Source organism: Caretta caretta, chromosome 5 (genome assembly GCF_965140235.1).
Source record: "Caretta caretta isolate rCarCar2 chromosome 5, rCarCar1.hap1, whole genome shotgun sequence".
NCBI classification, from domain to species: Eukaryota; Metazoa; Chordata; order Testudines; family Cheloniidae; genus Caretta; species Caretta caretta.
In genome coordinates this window covers 18081323-18103719 of record NC_134210.1, presented here as the reverse complement: position 1 = coordinate 18103719, position 22397 = coordinate 18081323, and the positions used below count along the sequence as shown (strand labels likewise).

The following is a 22397-nucleotide window of genomic DNA, read 5'->3' as shown; positions in this document are numbered from 1 at the left end:
TTCGGGAGCTGCGCAGAGCCATGGCAGGCAGGGAGCCTGCCTTAGCCCCGCTGTGCCACCGACCAGATTTTTAATGGGCTGTTCAGCAAGAGCTGCCAGGGTGCCTTTTCGACCGGGTGTTCCCTATTGACCCTGGCAACCCTATTGTTAAAGTCTGATTCCATTTCATCTTAGGTGGCATCTGGAATTCCTCTGGAGCTGGTAGAGGTGGCCTATCATCTGGATCCCTCTCTCAGGACCAGGATGATGAAGGCCTGGGGTCCCAGGAAATGGCAAGCATGGTAGTCATGATAGTGAAACTTGCTCCAGCAGTCTCCGGCTGTTTGTCCATTTTTTTTTTGGACTAATTCAGTCTGTTTCCCTTTTCCCATCAACATTAGTTATTATAGGTTATTGTGACATCTTATGAACTTTCACATACTTCCTATAGTTGAGCTAACGATTAAGGTAGATGTGTAGGTCGAATTACCACACCAGCACCTAAACAGATTTAGGCACCTAACTCCTTTTGTGCATTCCGACTTTAACTTCTTTGTGCCTCAGTTTACCTACCTGTAATGACGACACCTACCTCACACAGGTATAGTAGACAGTTCATTAATGAAAGCTTTGAGCTTTTTGAGATCCTTAGATAGAAAGGCCATGTATGCCTTATATATTATATGCTGTGAGTTTTTACTTCTTACTCTGACAAAGCTACCTACAAAAATAAGTAAATAACACGGCAGTGGCATGTGTAGGAAAAAAGAGTCTGAAGTCCATATAAATAGATGAGGATAAGCAATGTAAAAAGCTCAGTTGTTAAATGTGTCCTTTGAGATTAGACTGTAGAGAAATCTCAGAGGTCAGTTCACACAATTTAGTTATTCATATTAAAACATTATACCACAACAATAACTTGCGGTCAATTTTGGAGCAAATAAATCTGAAACCCCACACTGTCCTATTATGAACTGTATACCTTTGCTCATAATAAAATTATTTTTAGAAGTTTGCCAGCTCCAAGGGAAAACAGAAGGAACAGTCCTACATTAAATTATCCACTTGAATGAGTTTCCAAATTGAAATCACCAAGATTGCAAGTACAGAGTTGTAACTACACGGGAATCCATTTGAAATAATTTCAGATCTGAATATCGCCATACGGTCCTGTTGATTTCAATAGAGAAAACCTACTCAAGTGGATAATATTATGCAGATGGGACAGTGGCTTTGGGGCCTTTTGCCAAGGCCTTGTACGCTCCTGGCCACCCCTGCAGCCAAATGCTTTTTGATTAAAATCCATATGGATCACAAGTCTTATGAAAGAAAAACTGTACAGCAAAATATTTGTTACCCCTCAGTTAGGACTAATACTGCTGTTGTAGCCATATGGCTAATCTGCTTCATACAGTACTCCACACTACAATGCTCTAGACTCAATGCTCTTTGAAAGCAAAACTTCTGGAAAATGTGAAAGGCTAATGGTTCTACAGATATGAACAGAATAGGCAGGGGGGAACCACAACCTTGCAGAAATATTCAGCATTCCCCTTGATTCATACAGTGCATGAAATGTGTTAAAGATTTCCCCCCCTCTCCAAAATATACCTTGAAGAGTATAGATTGTAACCAGTTTGTACATTTGAGCCAAGTTTTCAAAGGGGCCAATAACTTGGCCTCCATTTGTTTGCAAGCCATTGTGCTTGTGCAGTTACTTGCATATATAGTGTTTGATTGAGCAAATGATTGCATTTGCAGCTGCAAATTCTGTTAGCAAATGAGTTTTAGGCGTATACATTTTATACTCTGTGTGCATAACTCCAGTGGTTAAGCACAAAACTAGGAGTCAGAAAACCTGAGTTCTCTTCCCAACTCTGCCACTGACCGTTGTGTGGCCCTGGGCAAGTCATTTAATCACTTTGTACTTCCATTTCTCCTCTCATAAAATAGCCCCAGTCCTGCCAATTGAGCATTTAGACCATCAGGACCTGAATATAATCCAGTATGAAATGGAAAGCCAGGAAAGGCATTAGTGAATCAAACGATGTGTTGATATCATCCTGGGCTGCTGAGTAGCTGGGCTACTACATGCTGAACCAGCAGCAGCTTTTTCTAATGCCTGTGTTTTCCTTCTGTAAGTCTGTACTTTCCAAGAATCCAACCCGCAGGTCATGAAGGCCTGGATCACCGTGCCAAAGTTTGCATTAGGTTGGATGAGGAATACTCTGGCTACTATGGGAAATTAATTAGCAGCCTTTTAAACTCAGAATGGCTAAGGTAAAACACTGAAATGAGTTTGATGACTGTCTACAGAACAAAACACCATACAGGGTTCCCCGGTATCAGCACTCTGCAGAAGGGAAGGCAGCGCCTGCTCACACAATGCTTGGCTCTCACTACAGCTGTCATTTTTTCCCCCTTTCACGACGACTGAAATTTCTCAAAAGATACCCAAAAGGGGCCACCCACAGCTAAAAAAATGTAATATTGCTTCAAGGAGCACTACAGATGACAAACCTGGCTTTCCGTCTTGGTGAGCAGTCCATTTAAAATGTTACATCATCGAACGGTTTAATGCTTGAAATAGAACACTAATTATTTACAGCTACCAAAAGTGTGCCAGGTGTTTCATGGAAGACTGCCAAACAGCCTCTGCCTCACCACCCATTTCGTTTAGTTACATAAAACCTTACACAGACCCCTCTGCCCTTGAGGCTATGTAATAGGTTTCTGCACCCTGCTTGTCTGTGCAGACACATCTTGGCCTGATGACAGACACTCATTTCTGGCTCATTCTACAGAAAACTCCCAGAATGAGCCAAAAAGAGCCAGACTTTATTTAATGCTTCTTTCCACTGCCCCTCAGCATCTGACCTGATTCAGACTGGGCAAAGGCTCAACGCAGACAATTTTAGAAAATAGTCAGAATCTAATCTATCTCTGAGTGAGATGAGGGGCAGAAAAAATGAGAGAAGGCAAACATCTATGGTAGCAGTTTCCGAGGAAGAGGACAGGTAAGAGGTTAGAGAAAGTTAAACAAAAGGAAACTACCAAGACTCCTAGTTCTGCACCAATTTGTAACAAGGCAGGGCTTGCCACATGACCCACTGCCATAGCCTGTCACTTGTAGGCAGTTCGATTGCCTACAAACTTCAACATAACACAAACACACACAGTTCTTCACCACACCCTAGGCAGCTGGGCTATAACTCCCAGGGGATCTCTTCCCCTTTGCCTCTCACTACCTCCTCCTCTCCCAGGGGACTCTGGCAGTCCTGCTATTTCTGCTCCTGATTCCTGCAGCTTCCTAGCTCCAACCTGCCAGGTTGGTTACAGACCCACTCATTCACTCCCACTCTTCCAGTGGCCCAGGTACCCCCTTTTAAAGCTTTATCTGTGTCAGCTGATGAAGCACAGGTGTTCTGGCCCTGCTCCCACTTACAGGGTCAGCATCACCCTGAGACACCTTAATAATGTCTAGTGGTTTCTTTTAAAGGCAGATTATAAAATCACAAAAAGAAAAGGAGGACTTGTGGCATCTTAGAGACTAACAAATTTATTTGAGCGTGAGCTACAGGGTGCTACAGCTCACGAAAGCTTATGCTCAAATAAATTGGTTAGTCTCTAAGGTACCACAAGTCCTCCTTTTCTTTTTGCGGATACAGACTAACACGGCTGCTACCCTGAAACCCATAAAATCACAGTGACTATTATAATTTTTTGTATTACATTCATACCAACTGACACCAGGGCCCCACTGTGCTAGGCACTATATGAACTCACAGTGAGAGACAGCCCCTACCCTAAAGATCTTACAGTCTAGACAAAATAGGGCACCAAACAGAAGCACAGAGCCTTGGCCACTGTCACATGGCAGATGACAGGGTTAGGACTAGAAGCCAGGTTGGCTGCCTCTCTGCTCGGTGCCCAGGACATGAAAACACACTAAACCATCAGCACAGTGTGTTGAAACAGTTTTGAGCACAAATCACTATTGGAGCCACCTCTTGTGAACCCAAGCTAGCTTCAGTTTTTTTTCAGCTCAGAACCCACATGATCACTTTGGAATCAAAGCTCTCACTGAGAACCTGCCAATCTGGTTCCTTGTGTCACCACATATGCATATAATACAACCACCTCCCATATAGCAGAGCCTCTCTCTTTGCCGTTGTGAAGACTGTAAACCCATGACTCATATTTCATCCATGTTAAAAACATATCCTTAGAGATGGGACACTGGAACCTCTAGCTATAGATTCATCAGCATGGGCAATGATTACAATCATTTTAGATGGGAGTCTGTGCACATTTGATTCACATATGTAATCACATGCCTAATCTAACTCATGCTAATCTGTTAAAATATAATTAGTACTTTATATTCCCAAAGGACTATACAAACATCTAGTTAATCCTCAACAACTGAGAGAAAATAGCCCCCATTTAGCAGATGGAGAGAAAGAGTCACACGTAAGTTAAGGCACTTGGCCCAAATTCACACACTAAATCAGAGGCAAAGCCAGGATTAGAACCCAACAGTTCCTTGCTCGTCATTCTACCCCTTTACTCACTACACTAGGATGTCACTCTCTAGCTGTTACTTCCTCTTAATGGTAGCATATTCTTTCCTGAAAAGTTGTTTTGACCTTGCTTCGTTGTCTAGCTGCTAGGCAACGAGAGGTTTAAATTGATACTTTTTGGAGTCATGCCATTAACAAATTTTCATGCCCCATCATACTTTTCCTTTGCTGAATTATTAGTGCTTCCTTCCTCCATGTGGTTGTTCCCTTATACTGATACACATGTCAAAAGAAGAATCACTGAACAGTGGGAGGAAGAGAAAGCACAGAGTTCACACAAAGGCATTTCTGAATGCCAGCATGACAGATTGCATACCACATATTCACAAAGAAGCCCATTAAGATCACTTGGGGTGTCAAAATTATGTAACATGAGACGTACAGCCTGCAGGCACTCTACAGGCTAACCAATGTCTGGAAAATGCACCTAGGAAGAAACTGAATCACAAAGGAATGAATCCATATCCTGGATTCTGTGTTAATATGTGACCAGCTGAGTAGTCATAAGCCTGACTGGTCAACCACAGGGTGTACAGTATGTTCATTTCTTCAGTGGGCCTGTAGAAAAGAGGAGATTTTTCTCACACTGTGACAGACACCTATGATTGCGCAGATAGCATGGATATGCATAAGATCAGAAAGCACAGAAAATATAAATCTGTTCCTGCTTACAAGACCCTAGCTAGGAGAGCATTCAAAGTCTATATGGGCTCCAATCGAACCTCTTACAGCACATTAACACTGAAGGGAACCATGGGATTCTTCTTTATGCATGTCTGCTTCTCTCTTGCTAACAAGCACCTGGATTAAGGTGGTTGCAGAAACGCACTGGGTTAGTCTAATTCTGTCATTGTGCTCTCCACGCACACCTACGTGACTCAGACTGATTTTGTTAACACATGGGCATGTTAAGAGATGCAACTTAAGTAGAGAAGGTCTGGAATGATCAGGGGGATATTGCCCAAGTTGTGAGTCTGAGTGCCACAGAGCTAGTGCCAAGTGGTTCCTGGCTTCTGAATCAGGGTCAGGCAGCATGATGAGAGATAATCATGGAAAATTATAAGGGGTTGCAGCCACTGTCAGAATTGGAGTGATAGAATGGAGAACTTTGTGAGATGGAAAATTATGGTGCAATAAGGGGTTGGTGCAAAGGGGATTCCATGGAGACCACAGGGGACAAAGTCTTCTGCACAGACTGACTTGATTCTCTTTATTCTCTCATGTGGAAGTATAAGTGTATTAAAAACATGTTGGAAACTAGAATCTCCACCTTTTCCTTCATCTGTGAGCCAACAGACAAGTCAACCCCCTCAGTGTTAAAGAGCTCGGTGATTTCATTCCACTCTTTCATTCTGTGATATAGCTTCTCAGTCTCCCAACATACAGCTTGTTTCTAGACTGGAAGAGGGGGCCCTCGAAAATTCTGTTCTTGGTTACAGCGGATTAAATCTACAGTAACTCGATTGCATACAGCAGATTTACATCAAAGTAGCTGAGTGCTCAGTCCAGTCATACAACAATCCCATCGAAAGAAGAGACACCATAGGCCAAATTCTCCTCTCAGTTACACTAGTGTAAATCCACTGAAGTGACTCCAGATATATACCAAGGTATCTGAGAGCCTGTGTGAATCCAGATTATAGAAAATGGCTTGTCTCATTGGCAGCAATTATGCTATAAATGTAAGCAATTTATTGAGTTAGTCACTCTCCAACGGTTGACTTTTTCCTGGAGAAAAAGCCGTAATTGTACTGGTGCCTGGTAAGGCTGTGTCAGCCTCTTCTTTAAAAACACCATTTTTCAAAGGTTTGCAACTCAGCCATCAAAGTTGGCTCCATGTGGAAACTTGGTGGCTACATAAAGTCCCAGCTTTAAAAGCAGATTTTATGATGGCTGTTATTTGTTCACTAAAGGATGATGTGTGTTGCAAGAGAGAGGCCTACAGACTCCTAAATACACACAGTTAACCTCTTCACTGCTGCCAACAACAGTAGCTTCTGTGCAATGGAACACACTCCACTCCACAAATTAGCAGTATTTGAATCAGAAACTTTCACTACCAAAGGAACCGACTTCTGATACTTGAGCTAAAAAGGTTGCTCCCTTAGCTAGCAGCAGTAGTTAACCCCTAGACTAGCCACCAGAAGGTGGAGGCATGGTGCATGCTTTACAAGGGTGTTACATATGGTTCCTATACGCAAGTAGCAAGACAGGCACATTCAGTCTAGATGGTTTTTATTTAGGATTAAGCAAAAGAAGAAAGAACAAATATAAAATCCCCAAGGGAGAGAAAATAGAACATATTTCTCACTCTGTAAAATCCTTTTGTCTTGAAATGCCTCCTAGCCCTGGCCTTTAGCAGACTTGTTGGCAAACACCTTAGCAATAAAAGGTACAACACATAGCTGCATGCACACCACTGTGTTCAGGTCTTAGAGTAAACTCTTCAGGACAGAGACCATGTCTTCATAGACAGTGCTTTGCATAATAGGGCCCCTAGATACTACCGTAATACAAATGTTATTTTACATGTACTTACATGTAAAACATGTAACATTTAACATGTGATTACTGCTCCCTTTCTAAAGGAAAAACAATCTTTAGTCTACATGGTTCTCTAACAACTTCTTGATATTGCAGTATATTTTTTAATATTTCATTGTTCTTGGAGACTCTGGTTCCATTGTGTCTTGCATAAATATGTAAGCCATAAATAAGTCATATGAACGTGTAAACACTGACGGTGCTTCGTTTGCTTGCATCTGCCTATATTTGTATCTAATGCAATAAGTAAAGGAGAGAAAATAGGAATAAAACACTCAGTGTGAAAAGGTTAGGATTCAAGCATTTTCCTTTAAATTACTGGCACTTCTGCAAATAAACAGCATTCGGTAATTTCAGTTAGGCGCTAAAGACGTTTTAGCCCCCAAATGGCCCATTTCTACCAATTATGCCAATTAATTAGCAAAAAAAGATGGAATAGTGGTGCTTTGGTTTCTCTAGAAACAAAAATAGGAAGAATGGAAAACCATTTAGATTAATAAATAGTCATCAAAATACTCTGACTGACAATCAGTGTAATGGTGCATTTATGGTACATATGGTTTATAACTGGTTGCTCATTGTATCTGTTCTGCACACTCTAAAGAAAGCTGTCTGTAAACAGCTCCTCTAACATATGAAATAATTGTCATTTTCATGTTAAAAAAACAGAACGTACAAAGATGTGGATGTGACTTTTCAAGTAGAACATCTAAAACCCTTTCCAATTCGGACATTGCCTCCACTGTAAAAACAGTATTCACTTCCAAGCCAGGAGATACTGTTTCTCATATTTTAACACATTTAATGGTAACATCAGGAAGAAACATCTATTACAAACAGATTTTTCTTACTGCATTTAAGGAGAAATCTTCCCCTTAAAAATAGCTTTGTTAGTAAATTTAAGATCAGAATTTCATTCCTTAAAAATGCAATGAACATGCCACCACCAAAACCAATATTTTATCTTTCCCACAGAAGTAGTTCACAAATTATACAAGTTCAATAACTCCAAATGCAGCCATCTCTGGGGTTGAGGACATAGCTCACAGCCTAACAGGGTGGGGAAAGGAACTTTTGCCCGGAGGTTAAGGGGCAAACTCCTAGGACACGATTTTCAGGCTCGTTTGTGGCACAAAGAGATAAGGGCCTAGCAGAGAATTCTCCTTTCATAGGGTAATGTTTTGTTGGTGCGTTTACACTGCAACTGGACTCTGTATCTTAATTTCCCCCTAGGTGGCACGTTGGGGAAAGGGGAGAGCATAATGGAGTTCTGCTCTACTTTTTCTATCCTCAGTAGTTAGTGTCCATTAAGGACCCCATATCAACGGTTCAAATTAATGCTGCTCAGAGCCGAAATAAGTCCCATTGGGGTCAGGGCTTGGGAATCAAGAGCTATAACTGGCTCTCTGAAACAGAGCTCTGGCATAGAAGAAAATCTGCCCCGACTCTTCAGAAAAGTATCATGAGAACTACAGAGCTGAATTTCTAAAATCAGGCTCACGTAATTATATGGCTTATTTGTGTACATAATTACAGCAATTTCCATGTGCAAAAACCGGCAGTTGCATGCAAAAAATTAGGCACACGTGTTTTACAGTTAATTGGGCATCCTTTAAAAAAACAAAAACAAAAAACCCTTCAGGGTGCAGAGAGAAGAATTGTTTTTCAGGTGTCATTTGAAACACCCCCATACAATAAACCACTAATAATTTAATTTTCTACTTTGCATAGATAAAAGGGCTGAGACAAGTTTGCTAGAATTTCAGCACGTAATTCTACACCATCATTTTTGGCTTTAAATACAGTACATAAATAAAACATATCAGAATATTTCATTTTAGAGTTTCCATCAACTTGGAAAGTCGACTTTACCGTGATTATTTGGAACTGATTTTTGGCCATGCCTCAGCCTGTTATTGACTCCAGTTTTTAATATATAAATAATAGTGTGAGTGCATATCCTAGTGGAATAAGGCTTGCCTTTGCATTTCTGTCTGCCAAATATTTTTATTAAAGCAATTAAACAATTATTCCCCTTACTCATTCAATATCAGGTTTCCCTTCAGCAAACACTCAACCACTGCTGTGGATGCATCAAAAGCAGAGTATTTTTTGTAAAATCATACTAATATAAAAATAAACTACCCATTTATTATCCAATTTTGCTGTATCTTAAAAAATAAAAAGGTTTGCAACTTTTCTTACTTTTATTATTGTGATTTTAGTTCTCATAAAAGATGCCAGATGGAAAATGCTGAAAACTGAAACTATAGGTTTACATTTATGTACTGATTTATTTTTGCGTTCCTCCCAAACATCACATGTGGGCTGCTTTTAGAGGTAAGATACCAAGCTAAAAGGTCCAGATAGTATGTTGCTAATTGTGTTCCTAGCCTGTCCAGCTCTCACATCTCACAACTCTAACCAGTCCCCAGAAATCATAAATTTCAGGCCCTCCCCTTTTAATACAGGTGATTACAATAAGTCGGATACTTCTACCAGTGAAATCAATAGGAATTTTGCTATTGACCTCAATAGGTGCCAGAGGAGGCTCAATGTAGCTATGTCTGATTCTCTGTTCCTGGAGACTGATGACTGGATCCTGTTCCGTTGGCAGGCTGACCGAGGGAAAACCTTGGATGGTACAAAGCCAGCAGACCTAGCTTTATGGCACCAGTTCTTCATATCCACTATATGTTGGGGGTGTGGAAGAGAAATGCAGTGCACAGCACACATCATTTTGCCATCTGGCACAGTGACTGGCTGCAGCTGGTGCGACTTAGAGCAGCCCTCAGGGTGCTCTAAGGGCTTGTCTACAAGGGACATTACTCCACAGCAAGCTAAGGTGTGACGCTACATCATGCTAGCTTGCTGGACAGTAACATCCAGTGTGGAACCTGCTACAGTGCACTAAAAGTTCCATAGTGTGCTTTGATGTAGTCCAATTTCAAATAGCAGCACTCCAGAACTTTTAGTGCACTGTTCACATGGGACATTACTGTGTGGCAAGCTAGTGCGCTGTAGAATTGCACCCTGGCTTGCACACAGTAATGTCTCATGTTGATGTGCACTTGCACCTGGAACTATTTTGGCCACTTGCTAACGCAGGATCAAAAGATCTAACACGTGGCTTAATGTTCTGTTTTTCCCCTACCCCATCAGCTACTCCAAGTGATTCAGTCCTCAGTAGTCTAAAAATTTTAAATGCTTATCACAGCTACTGTTATTGTGATGAAGCTGAATTTCTTAGCACAGAAAACACAGTTTCAACAAGAGAAATAAAATTGATGGCAATAAAACCCATAATGAGATTTTTGTAACTCAATTGTAAAAATAACATTTTAAAATAGCCAACCATCTATCCTATTAGGTAATTTGTTATTATTAGAAATCACCATGTTTTATTTACCCAAAATATCCCAGAAACTCAATTAGCCTTTGATCAGATCTTATTACAGCTATAATATGCTGCTAGTGGCGACATTTACTGTTAGTATGTGTTTGTTGCAAAGAGTCCTATATATGTTTAATTATTTAACTTCTATTGGATACCAATACGCAATTACATATGTTCAATATATTTCAATTAGTGGCACGTACCTTTTGCTGCTTTGACATCTGCATCTTTAAAAATGACCCACTGCCAACACAATATAATTACACTGTATTCCATTAGGAGAGATGGCATATTTTGAAGACTTTTCTTTTACCAAATCCACTTCAGTTTTGGGTGGGAGTAATATTCTAATAATAATTCTAACAATACAGTGCTCTCAAATATCCTAGACACTGCATTACAGTTAATTAATTAATACAAGGGTATATTGTACCAGTCATTTAGAATTTTAAGTAAAATCTTACCTCCATGTATTCCAGTACTCTCATTGATTTTGTGGTTCTACTCAATGTGATTAACAGGGGGCAGAATATGGCACATCCAAGTACTAAAAGAGATCTATATCTCACCATATAACTGATTTTCCTTGCCCATTAATCTGACTATGGTCCCCATCTCTCATGTGTAGAATCACAGAATCATAGAATACCAGGGTTGGAAGGTCATCTAGTCCAACCCCCTGTTCAAAGCAGGGCCAATCCCCAACTAAATCATCCCAGCCAGGGCTTTGTCAAGCCTGATCTTAAAAATTTCAAAAGGAAGGAGATTCTACCACCTCCCTAGGTAATGGATTCCAGTACTTCACCACCCTCCTAGTGAAATAGTTTTTCCTAATATCCAACCTAAACCTCCCACTGCAACTTGAGACCATTACTCCTTGTTCTGTCATCTGCTATCAATGAGAACAAACTAGATCCATCCTCTTTGGAACCCCCTTTCAGGTAGTTGAAAGCAGCTATCAAATCCCCCCCTCATTCTTCTCTTCCGCAGACTAAACAATCCCGGTTCCCTCAGCCTCTCCTCATAAGTCACGTGTTCCAGTCCCCTAATCATGTTTGTTGCCCTCCGCTGGACACTTTCCAATTTTTTCACATCCTTCTTCTAGTGTGGGGCCCAAAACTGGACACAGTACTCCAGATGAGGCCTCATCAATGTCGAATAGAGGGGAATGATCACATCCCTCGATCTGCTGGCAATGCCCCTACTTATACAGCCCAAAATGCCATTGGCCTTCTTGGCAACAAGGGCACACTGTTGACTCACATCCAGCTTCTCGTCCACTGTAACCCCTAGGTCCTTTTCCGCAGAACTGCCGCCTAGCCATTCGGTCCCTGGTCTGTAGTGGTGCATGGGATTCTTCTGTCCTAAGTGCAGGATTCTACACTTCTCCTTGTTGAACCTCATCAGATTTCTTTTGGTCCAATCCTCTAATTTGATAGGGCCCTCTGTATCCTATCCCTACCCTCCAGCATATCTACCTCTCCTCCCAGTTTCATGTCATCTGCAAACTTGCTGAGGGTGCAATCCACGCCATCCTCCAGATCATTAATGAAGATACTGAACAAAACCGGCCCCCAGGACTGACCCTTGGGGCACTCCGCTTGATACCGGCTGCCAACTAGACATGGAGCCATTGATCACTACCCGTTGAGCCTGACAGTCTAGCCAGTTTTCTGTCCACCTTATAGTCCACTCATCCAGCCCATACTTCTTTAACTTGCCGGCAGGAATACCGTGGGAGACCGTGTCAAGAGCGTTGCTAAAGTCAAGGAATAACATGTCCACTGCTTTCCCCTCATCCACAGAGCCAGTTATCTCATCATAGAAGGCAATTAGATTAGTCAGGAATGACTTGCTCTTGGTGAATCCATGCTGACTGTTCCTGATCACTTTCCTCTTCTCTAAGTGCTTCAAAATTGATTCCTTGAGGACCTGCTCCATGATTTTTCCAGGGACTGAGGTGAGGCTGACTGGCCTGTAGTTCCCCAGATCCTCCTTCAGTGTACTTCAGTTGACTCCCTCTCGCACACATCATGAAGTGTAAAAATCTTTTCCACACCTTCTCAGACCTAAACAACTCACTCTGGCCTACATCTCAGACTTTTCTCCCACCACATTTCTCTTCAAACCTTCCGCTCTGCTGGTGATGCCATCCTTGACGTCTTATTTGACTATTCCAATCACCCCAATCTTGGTACCTTTTCCCATGCCACCTCCTATGCCTGCAGTACCTTTGAACACCAAGTCACCAGTGTGTCCTCTCCTGCATAGCTCCTACAATCTTCCTCCTTTTATGATGATCCAAAGTTGGAAATTTATAATTATGGAAAGGATCACAAACAAATCTGTTATCCACACCCCTCTAGATTTCACAGTGTATTTTGTCTTTTATCTGTTGGCCTGTAAGCTCATTGGGGCAGGCAGTGTCCCACTTTACACTGTGCTCACTTTACAATGTTTAGCACACTATTTTAAATCTAAAAATAGATAGCAATACTATGAGCGGACCCTGTAGCTCAGTTCAGCAGGCTTACACACTTGAGTCAAAGAAAACATTCAAATCAGGTACAGTAAGGCCACGAAATCAGAGCCCTTGACACCAGTCCTGATCTCACCACTTTTGTTATAATCACTGATTGACATGCTTCTTACCCAAAATGCCACCCAACCTTAGATGAATAGCATGCTGGTATCAGCTTGTCCACACCATCTCATTGTAGAGCACTGGTATAGTATAAATATCAACTTGTTATGACTCAGTAGGCCCAATTATGATCTCACACCATTTTTTCACCAGTGTAACTCCAACGACTTTACTGGACTTTCTCCTGAATAACAGTATTGTAAATGACATAAGAAAAAGGACACTTGTGGTTCCCTATTTACATTTTGAATCTGCACACATTGAGATGGTTCGAAATTAACTCAAACTCTTTCTTCCCGTCTTGATGGCAAATTAAGTCTCTTTTAAATATCTAGTTCATTTGCAGTAATTGCAATTGTGTGATCAGACAAAACCAGCCCTGTACAAAGCACAACCAGGGGATTTTCACCTTTGAATTCAATGATTCAATGTGCGGTCATTGAAAAAAGGTATAAATAAAGCCTGGTCTACACTGGGGGCGGGGGAGAGTGGAGATTGATCTAAGTTACGCAGCTTCAGCTACGTAAATAAAGTAGCAGAAGTCAGTGTACTTAGATCTACTTGCCGTGGTGTCTTCACTGCGGTAAATCGACAGCTGATGCTCTCCCGTCAACTCCACCTGTGCCTCTTGCCCTGGTGGAGTACTGAAGTCGATGGGAGAGCGCTTGGCGGTTGATTTATAGCGTCTAGACTAGACACAATAAATTGACCCCTGCTGAATCAATCACTGCCTGTCGATCCAGCCGGTAATGTAGACAAGCCCTAAGTATTGTTCTCTAGTCATTGCTTGCCATTTTCCCAAGTCAACTCTTAGACACTCTTTTAGCACAACATTGTATTGTTCAAAAGGAATAATCATAGTTGGTTGGGTCAAAGAGTCTAGTGCTCTAACTTAAATAAAGTTGAAGTGTAAGATTCTCCACTCTTTGCCACTAACATAGTTAAATACTCCAGTACAAGCGATTTCAAAGTGAGTGTAAAATGTTATCGATCAGAATGGTAACATGGTCATATATTTATGAAAATGCCATTTCTAAACAGTTTATTTAGCATTCAGAAATGACCAATAGGTGTTATAAGCATGTCACAGATGTGTAATATACTTTACAGATGGCTGTACATATATCAGTTGAGGTATTGTAAGTGTTATAGGCAGTTATAAGCCCTTGTTATATAGACTTGCTGGACTGAATAACAATTGATTAACCATTCATTAAGATATCTATTATTCAGTTTATTAATACTTTCTAAACTATTTCAAAATGTACCTTTAATTTAACATATGACCAGTAATGTTTTATATGCACGTTCCACTTGTATAAATGACTACAAAAGATCTATTTACAATGGTAATTTTGTCCCAGTGATGGCAAAATGCTACCATCTAGCAGTGCTTTGCAGCCATCTTACAGGGATGGAATTGATTACACAAGGGATGAGACAGTGCAGAATCACGCTTGATATGTCAGCTACTATTTAGTGAAGCAAACTGTAGAACAATGGTAAAAGAGAATACATGGCAGAGTTTGAAAAATGGATAGATCTTAAAAACTAGCTGGCAAAAAGCACATTCAGCAATAGTCTTCACCAGTCAGCAAAGAAAGGCCAATCTACTGTGTTTAAAACCACTCAGATATTACTCAATGTAGGTATTATGCTCTGAGACACATATGCTCATAAAATATAGAGATCGAAGTCTGCCACTAGCTATAGAAATAGATTATGAGTGCTGTTTCTACAGTAAGGAAAGAAACAAAGGCTTTTCAAGATAACGCAATCACTCATTGACAGAGATGACACGATATGGCTCTGCTTTTGAGACAAGCTCCAGATGTCACAATCAACTAAGTACTCTGTCAGGTGTGTTGACAAGTGAGCTTCTTGATCTCTCTGATGCTGTTATTCTGCTTAAGGAAGAGAGAGGAGAGAAACTTGAACCCGTAAGCCCACTACATTCAGGAAATGACAGATGAAAGAAATCTTTAGAGAAAGAATATAAAATTCAGTGCCACAAAAGTTCACCTAACAAATCAGAAGTTGTCAGGTCAAACAAGTCTTCAAGATCTTTTAAAGTGAAATGTTTTTAAATGAATGATTTGATATTATCAAATCAAAAAGTGGCACCTTATGAACACTGGCAACATTTGTAGGCTCACTCACTAGCTTCTTGCATAATCAGTTTGCCAAATTTGGCAGGTCTAATTACGGAGACCTGCTGAAAAGTATCTGATAGTATTTGTCCCACAGAATGAGACTAATATTAACACAGTTAACCACTTTCTGCTGCCTGAGTTTCAGGATTTTTCTTTTCTCTTGTAAGCAATTAACAGCAGATAAAATTGAATAACAGATGAAAGATCATCACAGTTGTTTGATGAATCGGGTTCATTTGGTAACTCACAGAGGAAAGAAGAGACTCTGAAAGTTTGGAAAGGTAAGATAATCTTCTTAGTCTACTTTTTCCTTCATGCTGCTTTACTTGGTGAGGGTCGAGGTGGCAGCATAAAGAGTAGGGAAGACCAGACCTCCTTTTCCTCTGCAACAGGTGACAGCTCCTCCTGGAGGATCCCCCAGTGTTTCCAGGGCAGCCGGGAGATATCATCCCTCCAGTGTGTCCTGGGTCGGCCTCAGGGCCTCTCCCCAATGGGACATGCCTAGTATTGTTCCAATGGAAGCCCCACGGGGGGCATCCTTATCAGGTGGCCGAACCACCTCAACTGGCTCCTCTTGATCGGGAAGAATAGCAGCTCTACTCCAAGGCCTTCCTGAATAGCTAAGCCCCTCACCCTGTCTTAAAGAGCAAGCCCAGCCACCCTGCAGAGAAACCTCATTTCCACCACTTGTACCCGCAATCTTGTTCTTTCGGTCATTTCGCAAAGTTCATGACCATAAGTGAGGTTGGGGACATAGAGCAACCTGTAAACTGAGAGCTTCATCTGAGAATTCAGCTCCCACTTCACCAGAACACCATGGATCAGTACAGCACCCACATCACTGCTGCCACTGAACCAGAACAAGACCCCTAGATATTTGAACTCTTCCACTAAGGGCAGCTGCTCCCACCTCACCTGGAGAGAGCAGTCCACTTTCTTCTGGGAGAGGACCATGACCTCTGATTTGGAGGAGCTGATTCTCATCCCAGCTGCTTCACACTCTGCAGTGAAATGTTTGAGTGCACATCGAAGTCGGAAGAAGCAAGGAGGACATTATCATCTGTAAACAGCAGAGATGGCACCTCTGTGTCCCTGTACTGGATGCACTCAACAGCTCGTCTGTGCCTTGATATCCTGTCCACAAAAATCACGAACAGGAGTGGGGACAAGATGCACCCTTGGCGGAGTCCAGCACCCACCTTGAACAAACTCAACTTAATGTCAAGAATCCGAACACAACTCTCACTTCAAGAATAGAGGAACTGGATAGTGCGCAAAAGCGGCCCCGGCACCTCATACTCCCACAGCACTTCCCACAAGACATCTTGGGGAATGCAGTCATATGCCTTCTCCAGGTCTACAAAACAAAGTTAGACCAGATTAGCAAACTCCCACCACTCTTCGAGTATCTGTGAGAGACTAAAGAACTGGTCCGTTTTTCCATGGCCGGGACAGAATCTGCATTGTTCCTCCTGGATCCGAGGTTCAACTAATGGGTGTAACCTACTCTCCAGCACCCTGGCAGAGGCTTTGCCGGAGAGGCTGATGAGTGTGATCCCCCTCTAAGTGGAACATACCGTCTGGTCTCCTTTCTTAAAAGCGAAAGCCCAGGCTTGGGAGGAGTTTGGAGAGACCATGGGGAATGACAGCTTCAAAGGTGTTCTGCAAACCATTTGTCACCTTAGGAGGGGTCAGCGGGACGTTGCCCAGGCTGTACTTAGCAAGGTTGGTGAAACGCTGAACTCAACTGAAGAGAGGTGGAAGGAGCACTCTGAGGAACTCCTCAACCTGATTGGCATGCCCCCCTTTCAGGAGACAGCTCCAGAAACCTCCAGTGAGGTCGGATCTATTTCTGATGCTGAGGTTGATACAGCAGCAAAGTGCCTTCATAGTGGTAAGGCATTGGGGTGGATGAGATTCGCCCAGAGACGTTGAAAGCACTGGACAATGTTGGGGTGTTCTGGTTAATGCGCTTCTTCAATGTTGCATGGAAGTCGGGTGCAGTACCTCTGGACTGGCGAACTGGGGTGGTGGAAGATAATATTTTAGATGCTTATACTCAGCAAACCTCTCAACTCTTTAAGCTTGTCCCAACTCTTGGTATTTAGATACACAAATAGAAATCATCTGAACCAAAATCCTTGATCAGATCACATTGAGGAATTATCAGAATAAAATCCTGGGTCTGGATCCAAATGTTTTTTCTGGCCCATCTCTATATTGTGGCAAACCAACATCTTGGATCTGTACATCCACAAACATTTGTGTAAAATTCAAACCCAGAACACAATTTGAAATTCAAGCCCATTTCTATAACATGCTGATGAAGAAGCAATCATGGTCCTTTTAGTAATCTCAGGCAATACACATACAATTCTTCTTTGGAGTAAAAAGATACAGGGTCAATGGGAGCTCTGGTGCTCAGCACCTCTGAAAAACAAGGCCTTGTTATCTACAGAGAAATGCTCAAAAATTGATGCAAGCAAAATTCTAGGCCATTTATGAACAATTTAAGTTGTGAGTGTGTATAAATTATAAAAACAGAAATAGTTCACTATTCCACATTAATGGCCCAAACATTATAACACTTACTACACTGTTTGAGGCTCATTACTATATAAGACTATGACTGCAGAACAATATAATTGTGAGGTTTTTTATTTATTTTTTTTTTAATAAGAGGTACTTGAAGACCCCTTATTGAACTGTAAGGTGGGAAACTGAGGCACAATTCCACCCAATTTAAGCTTAATCGATTTGAGCCATTATTTATAATTTTTTAGACACAATCATTGTCACTTATAATTTCTGATCATACATTTATGACAGAGAATAAACAAATAAGATGGAACAGGTCAGGTCCCAAGTTACCATGTTCTGGGGAATTGGGAAACTCTTCATGACGGTTGTCTCAGTCTCTAGTCCAGAACTTTCTGACTTGGGCCCTTGTTCATTTGTTTTTCGTATGTTAATTTGTGCATCTATGTCTACACCATAAAGCATCTCACATTACATATTCATTAGTTCTCTTCCAATCAATGTTAAGATTGTGTTTTACATAACACATACAATACACATGCACAAGGTTCAATTTACATAATTTTTGCTGTCTACACTAATTTTCCTGTCATCATGTCACCTTACTCTTGTTTTTCCCAGTGTAGGGACTTTTTAGCATTATGTTTTGTGTATTTTACTGTAATGATTAATTTAGTCTTATTGATGCCCTCCAACAGAATACATTCCACTAACAAAACATCACCTTTATCCTCTCAGCTCTGAGCATTACTTAAGCACACCTACGTGAGGGAGAAATTGTCAAGACAACACTCATGTCAAGCAAAGCTATGCCAAAGCCTTGGCATAAGTACTATCCTTGCCTATCCAAACTCATTCACTGTACGTAAGCATAAACTATTAACATTAAATCAAAACTGTAACCCTGATTTTTACCATTCAGACATTCTTCATCTTTGATCATCATAATTCAAAACATATGTATCATCCTAAATTATTCATTAACCTTAATTTTTTTATTTGAATAGGAGAGTTATGGAGAACAAGGTGACCTTAATGTCAGTGTTTTCTAATCTTTTACAAACATGGGTTTTCAGAAGATTTTTTGCTTAAAGTTTGTAAATCATTACCCTGTTTGTAAATCATTAAAACGCCTTGTCAGGAATTTTGCCTGTTGCACTTTGAAGTGCTTTATTCAATTTTAAACCTGTCCCCAACAGAACCTTAGCAAAATATGAAGAAAATGTATAGTATACAATAAACGGAGGCAATAACAATATGCCAGAATAAGTCCCCAAACAAGAGCAATGCCTCCAGGAAAGCTACATGTGTGCAGTACCCATAGTAGACGCTAAAATGCTACCTATCTGTAGAGGGCAAATATCTTGGGATACTATCCCCTCCCTCTTTCTTAACTCCCGTAGTTGAGTGAGACATTAAAAGTTATTGCACACTGCTGATTGACAAACACAGCCATATCACAAACACATAACCACAGTTCAACCATCACCTCCAAAGGATTCCAGCTATACAAAGCTTTTGAGGTACCAAAGCTCCTCATGTTCTCACAATGATTTGGGTCTGCACTATAAATGCTCGCATCCGAGTCCAATATTAGGAGAGTAGGTGAGTGTTTGGGCACATGCTAAAACATCAAGCATTTAAATGAGGTGTACTCTACCCCCTCCAGAGCTGCAGCCAGCAGCCTTGTTTTAAAGCAATGATCCAATCTATCAAAAATAGCAATATGGCAAAAAAATATGTGGCAGGGAAAGGATAAATTAAAGGCCCTCACCATCTGGCTTTCAGGGTTCTTCCAGACATTGAAAGCTCCTTTTCAAAAGAGTGGTTAGCATTCTAAGAGTTCAGACCACTTTCTTACTACCATACCTAAAACTTTCACAGATGCGGTCCAATTCGATACACAGACAACAGCCTGGGAAACCTCAGCATTCTCACTGCACCACAGAGAACCAAATTCATCTTTCCATTGCACGGATGTAAGACCATAAGTGGGTTTGCATCCCTGTGTGACAAAGAAAAATTGAGCCCAAAGCTTTCATTCTGAATATTACATCATAATCCAATCTCCCAGCAGGTGTCACTGTGGCACGAGGAAGCACATCCCCGTGAAACTGCTGTGACTGACTACTAGCCAAGATATTCTTGGTGGTGGTGCCTCAAATCCAGCAAGCCCCATTTGTTCCTCTCAATCACTTACCCACCTGATTACTGTAATCACACTTCATAGCCTCGGGGAGCAAAGTCATCCTTCCTTACATTAATTTAAGCAGTAAGCCCATTAAAAAGGTGCATGCAAAGAGTGTGCGGGATGAGGAAACAAATAAATCTCAGCTGGTATTGTACTTATTCCTACTGCCACCTCTGTAAGAAGGAAGCCATATATGTTTCTGCAGCATCCCTAATGTAAATAAAATTCTTTCAAACCTAGGCATAAAATAAATGAATGGCAAAAAAGGCAACAGTAATAGTTCATTTGCTACAAAGCCTACAAAATAAATACATGTGGATTTGTAATATTGCACAAATGGAAAAGTCCTATAGTAATGAATAGGAAACCCTAACCTTTCTGTACATTTTTAGTCATTTCTATGAGAATTACTAGGAAATTATATCCCTACTAGAGAATTTTATAGGATTACCAAAAAAATCTACAAAAAGATTAGCATTTTCTGTTCAGTTCTATAGGTTTTGAGAATAATTTTTGTAACAAGTTTCTATAAAATCCTATTAGGTTCCATTCTTAGTAAATTCTCTAAGATCTTTCCATTACGTAGTAGATAGTCCCAGGTCCATCAGATTTGGTCCTCTATAGGCATGCATCAGCCCCCGGTCAGTTGGGTCCAAAAGAAAGTCTTTAGATTTAGAATCATATCCGTTAGACACTAATTTTGAAGTGATAGGAATCTATTTCATCTTCTGTAATCAGCATTTTAGCTGGGAGCCATTCAGGAAAGCAACAGGAGGCCCCACTACTGTCAGAGCTCACCGTGCATGCAAAAGGAGCAGGATGCAGCATTACTTCAGAAAGGCTAATTACTGCCTAGTGTAATGAAAGGATTTAGTTCCTTCTGCTAACACTTCAGATGATCATGGCACGGAATTAAACTATAGCTGATCTTTACCAGCGGGAGGAGAACACAGGACTCAGTTGCTGTGCAAAGGAAATGCCATGTTAAAGGTTGGAATGCCTCAACTACTTGATGGTTAAGTTTCAGAGTAGCAGCCCTGTTGAACACTCAAGCAGCACCTACCAAACTACTCAGCAACAGACAGCAAATTCCAAAGGTGGGGGTTCATCTCGGAGTGCGCAGTTCAGACTTGGTGAAGTACAGTAGAATGGCTGTGACAGGATTTTAGCACGAATCTGAAGGTTGCAGCTAATCTCCATACAAACGTCTATCTTTTTTTAATAAATAAATGCAGAAAGTCATAATGGATGCTTGTACAGTGCTTGTCCTGTCCTTGATGCATAGAAATTGCTTACTGTATGAATTCACCAGCAATAAAAAAAAAGTTACAACTGATTGCCCTGCCCAGATGGAAATGTCCTACAGAATTTTATAGGTGTGAAAACTAATAAGGTACTATAGAAATTATTCTGACAATCTATAGACTTCAACGGAAATGGAGGTCTTTCCTATAGACTTGGGTTTGGGGGCGTTTTGTTTTGTGTTCTTGTTTTTGAACCATCCTACAGAAGGTCTATAATAATTAAATGTTATGGGATGATTAATTGAGAATGAGATCCTTTCTATATATATTTAGATTCTGTAAGATTTTTACCACAGGATATAATTACAAGGAAAGCGTAGACTTGCGTTGCATATAGTCATTTGGCTACTCTTTGGGAACTCCTGGTCTAGCGCTTGCTCTCTTGCTCCGATAAGTAACCACTTTGTTATCTAATTTTTTAATGACCTACAAAGAGAACAGCCTCCCTGAGTCTCTCTGTGCATAACACTATTTCGGTTTTAAACTCCCTTGCTCTCTCTAACCTCCCAACAGGCTCTCTCTCACCCCCAAGTAACACATTGTGATTTACTAAACCTGATATGAAGAATCAGCATGGATCAGCTGGCAAGTGTGAACAAGAAAACTCAATGACAAAACATTTTCAAAGAACTTCTTTATAAAACAAGGATCTAAGCACCTTTGAAAAGATTCAAACCAGAGGCGTCCAGCCCATGGGTTGAGGCAGGTAGCAGATAATTTATTTCTGGCATAGCTGTACATTACAAGGGACTTCAGTGAAGTATATAACAGCCTTATATCAAAGGATAACTTTTCAAGGAGCAAACTGTATAGAAAGAATGCACTAAATCTAATGATCAAAGACACCTGAGGACACAGGGAAAGAAAAGGGTGATTTTATGGTTTCCTCCATTCCTGTAGTGCTGGAAATCATTATTTCCTTGTCAGACAGCAGCTAGGATTCCCCAGTGTTCTGAAGCGCTTGTGTGTTGCTAAAACTGTCACTTTATCAGGGTCTCAGAATGCAGGGTGATTCCTGATTCCCACATTCCTTCAGAAGTTCAAGGCAATCATGTGTTTACTAC

At 41.0% G+C, this 22397-nt stretch overlaps 1 protein-coding gene across 2 annotated transcripts in view; it reads right to left on the bottom strand.

Annotated features, from left to right (window-relative positions):
• The window catches only part of DCC (DCC netrin 1 receptor), a 948489-nt gene that overhangs the window by 654036 nt on the left and 272056 nt on the right, over positions 1–22397 (bottom strand). The window lies entirely within an intron of this gene.